The sequence below is a fragment of the Balaenoptera musculus genome, chromosome 1 (genome assembly GCF_009873245.2).
Source record: "Balaenoptera musculus isolate JJ_BM4_2016_0621 chromosome 1, mBalMus1.pri.v3, whole genome shotgun sequence".
NCBI lineage: Eukaryota > Metazoa > Chordata > Mammalia > Artiodactyla > Balaenopteridae > Balaenoptera > Balaenoptera musculus.
This window is the reverse complement of record NC_045785.1, coordinates 21245809-21258936: the sequence shown is the minus strand read 5'-3', so window position 1 is coordinate 21258936 and position 13128 is coordinate 21245809. Positions and strand designations below refer to the sequence as shown.

At 43.4% G+C, this 13128-nt stretch overlaps 1 protein-coding gene across 6 annotated transcripts in view; it reads right to left on the bottom strand.

The window, feature by feature from the left end:
* Positions 1-4313, bottom strand: part of WDTC1 (WD and tetratricopeptide repeats 1) — a 74542-nt gene extending 70229 nt beyond the window's left edge. The window contains exons 1-2 of one of the 6 annotated variants that reach the window (XM_036831680.1): positions 4299-4313; positions 1887-1946 (exon numbers count right to left, since the gene is read on the bottom strand). The gene's annotated coding sequence lies outside the window, so the exon portion shown is untranslated. Of the gene's footprint in view, positions 1-1886; positions 1947-3819; positions 4219-4298 lie in introns of those variants that run through there. The other 5 variants (XM_036832001.1, XM_036831519.1, XM_036831837.1 and 2 more) reach the window with 5 other exon arrangements.
* Positions 4314-13128: the final 8815 nt, after the last annotated feature.

Here is a 13128-nt window from a genome sequence, read left to right as displayed (position 1 = left end):
GCCTCAACTGATGAAGCTCCCTGACCAGAAATGCCTGCCTCCCATTCTGATAAAGCCTCTCTAAAAGGTTCGGGAATAAGCAGTTTTATGCTTTCTGAAAATAGAATCTGGGGGTTATGAACAAGGACAAAATTTTACCAAGGTCCTGATCCTAACACTGCCTCTAGAGAGCTTGTAGATAGCTACCTGGGCAAGGACTGATCCTGCTCTGCCCCCTTCCCCAAGAAAATGGGGTTAATACCTCCCCAGATGGCTACAGGGAGGATTAAGGGTTATTATTCTTGGTATCCAGCTCTGTCACAGCTCTAGCAGTTGTGACCTTGTTCATCCTAAAGTAAGACATTAAATATAAAAATGCAAACAGTGATCCCTGAATCTGATTCTACAATAGGGTGAGAATTTTCTTTCCACACAGCTTCTGACACTGCCTTCAATACTCCAACCTGTTGGCTGAATACTCCTCTTATTCAGGCCTCAAGTTTTTAAGGTATTAGTTACTAATGCCACAAAGCCCTTTGTGGAGTCAGCAGTTGTTACTAATAGCACCAAGAATGAACTCCAGAACTCTCAGGGTTTCAGTCAGGCCTGAATTCAACCTGAAGAAACCAAAGTGGCATCCCTTTACCCCCAAACCCAGGCTCTCGGGGGCAAAAGATGAGATCTAGTGAAAAGCACGTATTACATCATTTAGTCCTTATATACCCACTGTAAGGTAGGTGCTCATTTCACATATGAGGAAAGTATAGCTCAGAGAGAACACATGCTTTACTCCAGGTTACACAGCTAAGAAGGTGCAGACATAGGTTCAAATATCAGCCCTACTACTACTAGCTGTGTAACCTCCAGCATATTTTTCAACTTTCTGGACCCTCAGTTTCCTCATTTGTGAAGTGGGAATAGTGATAATACTTACCTCAGGGGACTTCTGAAGATTAAATGAAATATTGTAGGAAAAGTGTTCAGCAAGTGCCAGGCACAAAGCAAGTATTCAATACATATTAGTTTTTTACAGATCAAAATGACAGGAATTTGATATAATTTTTATATAATAACAGAGTTTAAAATAAAAAAAAAACTCAGCCCAATTTAACTACATAAGTATGAACTCCTCTACCGTATCCCTGATAAGAAGTGGCAAAGCCTCTTCTTGAATACCTCCAATGATGGGTAACTCACTCCCCCACAAGGCAGCCCATTTTGTTTTTAGAAAGCCAAATTCTCTCCTGTCAAGCCAATATCCACCCTCTTGGAATTTCCATCCTTTGATCCTAGTGCTGCCTTGCAGAATCACACAGAGAAAGTCCAGTTCCCTTTCCAAAGACAGTTCTTCAAGTATGTGTTCCCCCAGGCTCTTAGCTTTGGTCCTTTCAGCTCTTGCTCAAGTGTCACAGTCCCTGAGGAGACAGACCTGGGTCTGAATTCCGATCCTTTCACTTAACTAGCTGTGTGACCTTAAGCAAGTTATTCTACCTCTCTGAACCTGTGTCTTCATATGTATAATAGGAAAAACTTTCACTTCACGTGGTAGTCATGAAGGTTAAATTAGATAAAGTAAGAACACTACCTAGCACAGAGCGTGACATATACCAGGCCCTCAATAAATGTCAGTCACTTTTTAGAATGTATTCCAATTAGTAAATATCCCTCAAAGTAAATTAGCCAGAATTAAACATAACACCAAGGGACTGGTTTCTGACGCAACTGTCAGGGCTTGGGTTTTTGAAGAGCTTATTAGACAGCTGAGAAGAAAGCACAGCCTAAGAATTATATGGGTTTGGCAGCCCAAAGATGCAGTGGAGAATCTGGAAAGGTAAGGATAAAAGAAGAAAGGAAACAGAATGGATCATTAAACCAGGGGCCCAAAAGAAAAGGTTAAGTATCATCACCTTACACGTTGTCTATGACTCCCTCTCTGAGACCCAGGACTGCACACGTGGGCTATACTCCTTAATTCAAAAAGGAGAGAAGAAAATTAAAAATAATTGAAGAATAATTAAAGTCACAGTTTTGGGTCTTCCCAGCAGTTAGCCCCTCAAGAGCCACAGATTTTAGCAGGGGGCTTCTTCAGTTGTATCCTTCCAGATTCTGAAGCCCACATGCGTGAAAATACCCTCCACAGGATGTCCCATGAGTTCTTACCAGCTAGAAAAACTGTCAGCTGTTTGACAACTTTAAAACTCAAAACTGGCAAATCGTCAATGTTAACACCATCACCACAATCACTACACATATTCTCTTTCCTTCAGTGACCCCAAGGGAAGGAGTCCCAGGCAGAAATATGAATTGTTGTTCAGTTATCCTTCAGAGTTGACCCAAAGCACTGCTTCTACAAAGTGGGATGTGACTTGAACATAAGTGCCCCCAAATAGGTTAAGAGGGAAGGATAGCTGGACTCCAGAATTAAGCATCATGATCACAAACTATGGCAGAAAAGGTTGTTTCCCACCTGCCGATGAAATACAACAAACTGCAATGAAAAAATCCACTGTTAGTCTTAGACTCGGCCCAAAGGAGCCCTACTAATTACTCCTTGGCCTGTGATAGAGGATCTGGTTATCATTATGCTCAATAGCCAAGATTCAATTCAATCCCTTTAAAAATATAATTACAAAGAAGAAGCAGCCAGAATTCAAATCAAAAATAGCCTTTAGTAGTTCCTTCAACTTAGTGAACAGAGACTGGCTACTCAAGGAGGACTGCAATGTACAAAAAAGCTTAGTGAGGCCACTGGGCATACCTGTGCCCTAGGTGGGGATTTCATAATGCCTTTGAGTCAGGAGGTGACCTCAGAATAATCTTTTTCTCAAAACTGTTTCAGGCTTTATTAAAAGGGAAGACTTAACTGCCACTTTGCCCTGATCATCTACCCCATCTTTGGGAAGAATGGGGAAGCTACATCCACCTTACCAGGCTTTTAAACTCACTAACTTGAGAGGAAAACTTTTTAAAGTTGCTTTACCACTACCTCAGGAAGTTAAAGTCATAGAAGGAAAGGCCTTTGGAGGAAATAGTCAAATTAGGTTGTTAGACATTAGTCATAAATCCCGATGCCTCTTTTCTAGAGACCCTAGTAGTACACCTGCAGAAGACAGAGCCAGAGGGCACTACGTGAATTCAACCTGGCTGGCAAGGGGGCGTCTCACTGCAGCTTTCAGCAACGAGAATTGGATCCTGCTGGGTCGCAGTCTCTCTCCTACTCCACACTTCCCATTTGCCCTTTGAAGTGGGTACTGAATAGCCAGTTCCCAAGTAAAGGCCCTTTGTACGGGCGCTACAGTCGCCTGGTGGAAACACCTCGGCAGAGTTCAGCTTGGTGCCAGGATGGGCCACTGAAGGCATCTGCGGCTGCCAGAAGCCTGGACTGGACACGGGGACGGACACACACACACACACACACACACAGAGATGGAAACTAAGAGAGAGCAGGTCAGGTCAACGTTGCCCTCCCGACACTTCCACCTGCCCCCTTCTTCCTGAGACCCGCGCCAGATCAGATGTCAAACAAAAACTCCGCAAAAAAGTCCCGTGATGGGACGACTTCCACCTCTCCCTCGGAAGAGCCTCCCCGAACTCCCAGAGCCTTCCCCCCACGTCCCTGCCAGCCCTCCGTCCCCACCCCGCCCCCGGCCCACTCTGCCCTCCGACCCGGCGAGGCCTGCCCCTTCTCGGGACACCCCGGAGCCCTCAGGCGGACGGGTTCAGGCCCCCGGGCCGGCAGGGCTGGGGCCGGCCCAGAGCTGGCGGCCCGTGTGCCGAGGCTGCCGGAGCCGGTCCTCGCCTCGGCGCCCGAGGAGAGCAGGGGGCGGCGGCTACCCGTACCTGTCAGGCCTCTTCCCAGGACCGGTGGCGGCGCAACTTCAGGAGCCCATGTCCGTCCGGGGGGCCCGGCCCCTCTCCCCGGAGGTGGGGCGCGGATCCCGGGGAGGGGGCTGGGGGGCCCAGGCAGCTCTAGCCCCTTCCCATGCTCCCGGCCTGGCGCCTGGCCGGGGCCGGACAGCGCCTCCGCCCGCCCCTGCGCACCGCCTCACACCCGCGCTCACACACACTCACACTCCCTCGCGCGCTCTCACACACGCACTCCCCTCCCTCCTCCTCCTCTGTTTATCTCCTCCAGCTGTCTGGGGACCCAGGAGAAGCCCAGCACCGCGCCTGCGCCACGCAGTCTCCGCCCCCGCCCCGCGCCTCACAGCCAGCGGCTACGCTACAGAGACAGCGCCCGGCCGTTTCCAGAATGGCGATCAGGGGCCCCTCCACCCCCCGCTCCCGGTCAACGTCTGCTGCCGGCGGCGCCCACTAACCTGCTAGTTGGGGAGCCCCGCACGGCCGCGGCCAATCCGCTTCGCCGCTCGCCAGACCGGCAGCCAGTGGGCGGGCGGAAAAGCCGGGCTAAGCCTGGAGCAACCTGGGAGTCGTAGTTTTTCTCTGTCGAAGAGCTCCCGCAGCGCGGGCTCACCCCGCCCAGTTGCCATTAGTTACCCGGACGCACCTTCCACCCTATATGCGCGTAAAATGCTCCCTCCTGTCGCTTCTGGGACACTCCCCTCACCCATTGCCCCCAGAGCCCGACACAGTCTCCTAAGAGCCTCCTCAAGACTCCCTCAGAGCCCGTTAATTGCGGGACTCTTCAGGCTGGGGCCCCAGGGCCACCCCAGAGCCAAGTCTCACCTTAACTTCTTCCTGCTCTGGGGGGCTGCTGAAGTGGTACATTCCTCACTTTTGGCTGCCCGGCCTGAAGGAAGAGCATAAAAGGTAATCAGTCTACACCGGGTGGCCTGGAGGGGAGCCAGCCACACACACACTCTGGGAACACTCAGTTTGTTGGGAGAAAGGTCCATCTGAGAATGCTGGTCCCACCTCTGAAAAAGAGAGGCCGTTCCAGCCTTGTTGAGTCCCAAGTCTGATGCAGGAGACACTTCCTCTCTAAGGAAGTTCCCAAGGTCACAAGGGAGTCATCATGCCTAACTTCTGTAGGTAGAGACCGGGCCCCACCCATGAAGAGCCTCGAGTCAGCAAAGGAAGACATGGTCATCTTCTGAGAATGGAAACTTGTCGCTCACCCACAGGGTGTCATCTGTCAGATAATAACCATAATTTGTTTTTGTTGAGCGTGTGCTTACTATGTCAGCACTGTACTGAGTACAGTTCCTTTTACTATGTCTGTTTTTGCTGTAGAGGAAGCTGAGGCATAAAAGAGTTAAAAAGCAACTTGCCCAGGGTCACATAGCTGATAAGGAACCAATCTGAGATTCAAACCCATATCTGCCTGACTCTAGAATCTGAGCTTTTGAGCATTACCTGTCCCTCCCGTGAGAACCAGGCAGCACCTACCCTCAGGAAGAACTGTGTACACATACTTAGCATTTATAGTGTTTGTCCCATGTTTATCACTCCATGAGTTGCTTGTTTTTTCCAGCTTCTGCTTACATCAAGAGTTGAATTAGTGGGACTTCCCTGGTGGCACAGTGGTTAAGAATCTGTCTGCCAGTGCAGGGGACACGGGTTCAATCCCTGGTCAGGGAAGATCCCACATGCCACGGAGCAACTAAGCCCGTGTGCCACAACTACTGAAGCTCATGTGCCTAGAGCCTGTGCTCCACAACAAGAGAAGCCACCGCAATGAGAAGCCTGTGCACCGCAACAAAGAGTGACCCCCACAGGCAGCAACGAAGACCCAATGCAGCCAAAAATAAATAAGTAAATTTATAAAAAAAACAAAAAACAATCCTAGTAAAAAAAAAAAAAAAAGAGTTGAATTAGTGTGTAAGCTCCCTAAGTGTGATTTCTCCCCATTTGGAGGAGTTAGGGCCTACACTTGTAAATCCAGCTTTGTGAAATGCCTTTCTCCTAAAAATGTTATGGTTTATTTCTCCTGATCTCTCTCCTACAGATATATGTTCCACTGAATTTAAAAAACTATAAACTTTGGGACTGGAAGAAAGCTTTGAGATCATCTATCCGTGACTCCCCAGGTTCAGGCTGAAACATTGGGTCAATTCAACTGAATAATTGCTAACATTTATTGAACATTTACCATGGGAGATAAGTGCTTATCAGTGAATTAAGCAATACTCTCACAAATCACATAGCTAGTAACAGTTGGGATTAAAACCCAGATTATTTGAATCCAGAATCCCCATTTTAAACCCTTGTTCTATGCTGGCAATGTCACAGATGACCTTAGAAATACCGACAGGGAAGTGTGGTTGATGTTTCTGTGACTCTTAGCACAGTCTTTGGCACACAGCAGACACTCGGTAAATATTTGTTGTCAGAAAGAAATTTTGTTGGTAGAGAGTGGGTGACGGCAAGAAGAAGAATATTAATAATAGCTACATCTATTAGTTATTATTTTCTACAAGGAGCTCACTTGTTCTCTCATGTACTCTTTTTCTTTTCTACATCTATGAATATATATGTATATATGACATGTTTATATATTGCATATGTATACATGCATATATGTATATGCATACATATATGTATATATATATGCATTTATCTATGTACACACACATATATACATTCAAACACACACTAACTTATTTGATTCTCACCGCTACCTTATGAGATAAGTATTATTCTTACTCTCATTTTACATAGAAGAAACAGAGAATCACAGAGGGGTTTAATTCAGAATGAGACCCCCTCCCAGCCATAGGTGTTTTCAGATCAGTTCAAGAGAGAACTTTCTAACCATTAGAGCTGAGCTACTTGGGAAGTTTTGAGCTCTCTGTCTTTGGTAGTATTCAGGTATAGGATGTATAATCATCTGTCCAGGACACTCTAGAAGGAATTATTGTATTATATAGATATTTAATTAAGTGACCAATTCTAATATTCTATGATTTGGGTTTTGGAAGCAGACAAAGATTATTCAAATAAGTCTTGTGGCAGTGAATGCAGCTTGTTTTTTTTTCCTCTCCTAAAAGCATCAGATGATGCTCCAGCTGATCAGCTCTACAGAGATACTCACTGACACCACTATTTTCACCTCCTGATTGGACTCCTGGACAAAAGGGGGTATATTCAACCTGAAATTGAAGATGCTCATATTTTACAACCCAGCAACTTAACTTCTGATATTTTAGAGGAACTGTTGCCCATGTGCACAGGAAAACATGGGCAAGGATATGTCTTCCAACTCTGTCACAATAGCAAAAAGAGTCAGAACAACCTAACTGTCCTCTGTAGGGGAATGGATGGGTGAATTGTGGTTTGTTTGTACCATGAAGTACTACACAACCAATTCAGTGATTTACATGCTATCAAGATAGATAAATCTTAAAAACATAATAAGCAGTGGAAAAAAGGAAGTTGAAAAATGATCTATTCGGTATGATATTGATGTAAAACAACACAAAAATACCACATATTATAGATGCTTTTATATGAAATAAAAGTACAAAAACTTAAATGGGAAAAACACATAGCAATTTGGGAAAGTGGTTACCTCTGAGAAAAAGGAAGAAAAAAGAGATGAGCAATGGGGTTTTAGCTATAGTGGTAACATAGTTCTTTAAAAAGAAATCAATAGTAAACATAGCAAAATATTAAACATTCACTTTTATCTTCGTGGTTATATTATTATCATACTTTTCGGAATGTTTGAAGTAGTTTGTAATCAAATTTTTTTTTAATTGTCTTCTTTTTTTTAATTATTTATTTATTTATTTAATATTTATTTTTGGCTGTGTTAGGTCTTAGTTTCTGTGCGAGGGCTTTCTCTAGTTGCGGCAAGTGGGGGCCACTCTTCATCGCGGTGCGCGGGCCTCTCATTATCGTGGTCTTGCTGCGGAGCACAGGCTCCAGACGCGCAGGCTCAGTAGTTGTGGCTCACGGGCCTAGTTGCTCCGCGGCATGTGGGATCTTCCCAGACCAGGGCTCGAACCCGTGTCCCCTGCATTGGCAGGCAGACTCTCAACCACTGCGCCACCAGGGAAGCCCCTAAATATTTTTTAAAAATGTATTCCCTCATTGTATTTTCTTTAGGACTTGTGGTCGCAAAGCCTTTCAGAGTACACTCTAGGTCACTGTGAGAAAAGTTGAGACCAACTGATTTCAGTTAGTCCCTTCATTTTACCAAAGAGAAAACTGGTTTAGAACAGTCTGGTGACTTGCCTAAAGTCACAAATCCTCAAGGGCCCAAACTGTCCACTCCTGTCCGACTGGTTCATCAAGAGTATCCCAACTCTTAGGAATCCACCTGCCAATGCAGGGGACATGGGTTTGAGCCCTGGTCCAGGAAGATCCCACATGCCAACGAGCAACTAAGCCCGTGAGCCACAACTACTGAGCCCGTGTGCCACAACTACTGAAGCCAGCGCGCCTAGAGCCCGTGCTCTGCAACAAGAGAAGCCACCGCAATGAGAAGCCCACAGATCGCAACGAAGAGTAACCCATTTGCCGCAACTAGAGAAAGCCCGCACGCAGCAATGAAGACCCAACGTAGCCAAAAAAAAAAAAAAGACTATCCCAACTTGTCTTGAGCACACTGCACCTGTGTTCAAACTATTCCTTCCACTTGGAATCATTCTCCTCCCATTTATCTTATTGATCTTCTGTTCCTTCTTTAAAACCCTGCTTAGCTAGACTAAGAAAGAATTAGCCTATCTCATGCCCCAAGTTTGGGTCTGAATCTTAGAGTCAAGAAGGCCCTAATCTGCTTCCCTGCTCAGCATCCTCAGCTTTCTGCTCAGCCCTTCCCAGGAGAGCAATTCTCCCTCTCACAGGGCAACACATTTCCTTGTTTGCATTATTCTGATCATTAGAAAGTTCTTCTTTGTAATAAAGTTCTTACTTCCACTTATTTGTCTCAATTCTGTTCTCTGTGGCAACATAGATTTTGTGTATTAAATGAGGTGATACTTGTGTAAATTGTAAAGGCTTGGGTCAGTTTGGTAAGAGCAGGAGTGACCGTCAAAATAATCTCTTTTGCTCTTAAAAAAGCTTTAGATAATACAGCTCTCATGTCCCCACTTTCCTAAATGAGATATCTCCATTTCTTTCTAATCCAGCCAAAAAAGGGACAGAGATTGCCACTAAAGCGGACATTCAAGAGACTATGTCAAAGAATCCTATGACATTTCCAAAAGAAGCATCCAAAAGAAATGTCTAGGCAATGATGGCCCCACAAGAATAGTTAGCAGATTGATTGAGACTGTTTTAGCAGCCAGTAATAAATAACTTGGCCAGCAGTGGCTTTAACACATGAAGTCGAGTTTTCTCACATAACAAGAAGTCCTGAGGTAGGTGACTGTTGTAATTAGTTCAGCTGTTCAACATAATTTGTTTCTATTTTTTCTGCTCCAGCAGCCTCGGTTTTAGTTTTTCAATGTAGTAACAAAATGGCTGCTGCAGCACCAAGCATCATATCTATGTTCAAGGCAAGAGGAATAGGGGAAAAGGAAACAGCACTAGCTGTCTTTTATGAAAAAAGCAAAAGCTTTTTAGAAGCCGCCAAAGGATTTCTGCTTATATCTCACTTGCCAGAACTATGTCTTATAACTACCTACAAGGTAGGTTTGGAAAATTCCAGAAGACAATTATTTAGCATGTCCAGCCTCTGTATTGCAATAAGGGGCAAAGGAAAAGAGATTAGTGAATGGATTTGGGGCTAGCCAGCCAGGAGTATCTGCTGTAGAAACTTTCAAGGTGATAGTTTTGGGCAGAACTCAGAGTCCAGGGGCCAAGCCCAGTTTTATACAGTTAGACTCTCAATGGTGCCAGGGTTCCTGATATCAGTCAAAATTAGGGCAATGACTTTTGCTAATCAAACTCACAAAAGACAGATCAAATAGAATTCCAGTGTTTTAATGTATAACAAGGAGTAGTTGTTAACCTTGTAGACAGTAGAGAAGGTTTTTTCCCCCAGGGAACAGGTTAGTGCACCCAGGCACTGAAAAGCCAAGGCTCTGTGGCCTGTTGGATGAACAGATTACTTAGGCTCTTTATGCCTCTGTAAATAGAGTATATGAAATGCCACCATCTACTTGACAAGAGTTACAAGTTGAACTTAACAGTATACATGTGGAACACATTGAAATTATGAAATTCAAATTTTAAACACCAAAAGTGGTGATCATTTTGTAATGTATGAAAATATTTAATTACTAACTTGTACACCTAAAACTAATATAATATTATAAGTCAATTATACTTCAACTAAAAAAAAATAAAATGTAAACGTAAAAAGTAAAAAAAAAATTTAAACACCAATGAATCAGAGGATTGATGCTACCAAACTTCAAGATTTATTATAAAGCTACAATAACCAAAACAGTGTGATATTAATGAAAGAAGAGACAAATAGATCAATGGAACAGAATAGAGAACTCAGAAATAGACCTGCACAAATATTGTCAACTGATCGTTGACAAAGGAGTAAAGACTATTCAATGGAGAAAAGGTAATATTTTGAATATAATCTGTTGGAATAGCTGGACATCCACATACAAAAAAAGAGAAAAAAATCTAGACACTGACCTTACATCTTTCATAAATATTAGCTTATAATGGATCATAGGCCTAAATATAAAACATGAAACTATAAAACTTCTAGAAGATAACAAAGGAGAAAATTTAGGTGACCCTGAATTGGGTGATGAGTTTTCAGATCCATGAAAGAAAAAATTGGTAACCTGGACTTCATTAAAACCATCTGGTGGGATTTCCCTGGCAGTCCAGTGGTTAAGACTTCACCTTCCAATGCCGGGGGTGCGGGTTAGATGCCTGGTCAGGAAGCTAAGATCCCACGTGCCTTGGGGCCAAAAACCCAAAACATAAAACAGAAGCAATATTGTAACAAATTCAATAAAGACTTTAAAAATGGTCCACATCAAAAAAATATATATATATGGGAACATATGTATATGTATAACTGATTCACTTTGTTATAAAGCAGAAACTAACACACCATTGTAAAGCAATTATACTCCAATAAAGATGTTTAAAAAAAAAACACGTAAACAAATAAAATAAAACCATCTGGGGACTTCCCTGGCAGTCCAGTGGTTAAGACTCCATGCTCCCACTTCAGGGGGCACTGGTTCGAACCCTGGTAGGGGAACTCAGATCCCACATGCTGCATGGTGCGGCCAAAAAATTAAAAAACAACAACAAAATCTGCTCTGCAAAGACACTTAAGAGGATAAAAAGATAAGCCACAGACTGGGGAAAAAATATTTGCAAAACAGGTATCAGGTAATGGACTTGTATTCAAAATATACAATGATCTCTTAAAACTCAACCATAAGAAAACAAACAACCCAATTTAAAAATGGACAAAGACCTGGACATCTTGCCAAGGAAGATATACAGGTATCAAAGAAGTATATGAAAAGATGCTCAAGTAATAATTAGATGTTATTAGATAAATGCAACTTAAAACAACAAGATACCGCTACATACCTATTGGAATGGCTAAAATCCAAAAAACTAACAGTACCAAATGCTGGTGAGGATATGGATGGAGCAACAGTAACTCTCATTCATTGTTGATGGGAATGTAAAATGGCACAGCCACTTTGGAAGACAGTCTGGTGGTTTCTTACAAAGCTAAACTGTCTTACCATATGATCCTGTGACTGCACTCCTAGGTATTCACCTAAATGAGTTGAAAACTTATGTCCACACAAAAACCTGCACACAGATGTTTACAGCAATTTAATTCATAATTGCCAAGAACTGGAAGCAACCAAGATGTCCTTCAAAAGGTGAGTAGAGGAACTTCCCTGGTGGCACAGTGGTTAAGAATCTGCCTGCCAATGCAGGGGACAGGGGTTCGAGCCTTGGTCCGGGAAGATCCCACGCGCCGCGGAGCACCTAAGCCCATGCGCCACAACTACCGAGCCTGCGCTCTAGAGCCCGCGAGCCACAACTACTGAAGCCTGTGCGCCTAGAGACTGTGCTCCGCAGCAAGAGAAGCCACCACAATGAGAAGCCCACACACCACAACGAAGACCCAACGCAGCCGAAAACAAATAAATTTATTTTAAAAAATAAGTAAATAAATACAACAGGTGAGTGGATAAACAAGCTGTGGTAAATCTGTACAATGGAATATTAATCAGTGATAAGAGAAAGGAACCATCAAGCCACAAAAATACATGAAGGAAACTTAAATGCATATTACTTAGTGAAAGAAGCCAGGCTACATATTATATCATTCCAGCTATATGATATGCTAGAAGAAGCAAAACTACAGCAACAATAAAAAGATCAGTGGTTAGCAGGAATTTGAGGAGGAAGGAGGAAGGGAGGGATGAAATAGGATTTTTAGAGCAGTGAAACCATTCTATATGATACTGTAAAGGTGGATATATGACATTATGTATTTTTTTAAATGTAATTTATTTATTTTTGGCTGCATTGGATCTTCGTTGCTGCACGCGGACTTTCTCTAGTTGTGGTGAGTAGGGGCTACTCTTTGTTGTGGTGCGCAGGCTTCTTATTGTGGTGGCTTCTCTTGTTGCGGAGCACAGTCTCTAGGCGCACAGGCTTCAGTAGTTGTGGCTCGCGGGTTCCAGAGCACAGGCTCGGTAGTTGTGGCGCATGGGCTTAGTTGCTCCGCGGCATGTGGGATCTTCCAGGACCAGGACTCGAACCCTTGTCACCTGCATTGGCAGGCGGATTCTTAACCACTGCGCCACCAGGGAAGTCCGACATTATGTATTTATCAAAACCCCTATTGCTATACAACACAAAGAATGAATCTTATATAAACTATGGGCCTTAGTTAATGTATCAATATTGGTTCATTTATAACAAATGTACTACACTAACGCAAGATATTAATAATAGGCGAATGGAGGGGTGTTAAGGGGGTTTATGGGCCTCTCTGTACTATCTGCTCAATTTTCTATAAACCTAACACTGCTCTAAAAAATAAAGTCAATTTATTAAAAAATAACAATGAGATACCTTTGGGCAAAAGTTTGTGTTTTTTTCAAATTGCATTTTGATGCTGACCAAGGTAGGGAAGCATGGGCAAACTCACATACTACTAAAATTAAATGACAAACTACAAAGAGAGAGAAGATATATGCAACATATATAAATGAAAAGGGCTTGGTTCAGATATATAAAATAATTTTTATAAACTAATAAGAAAGGACAGATGACCTTTAAAAT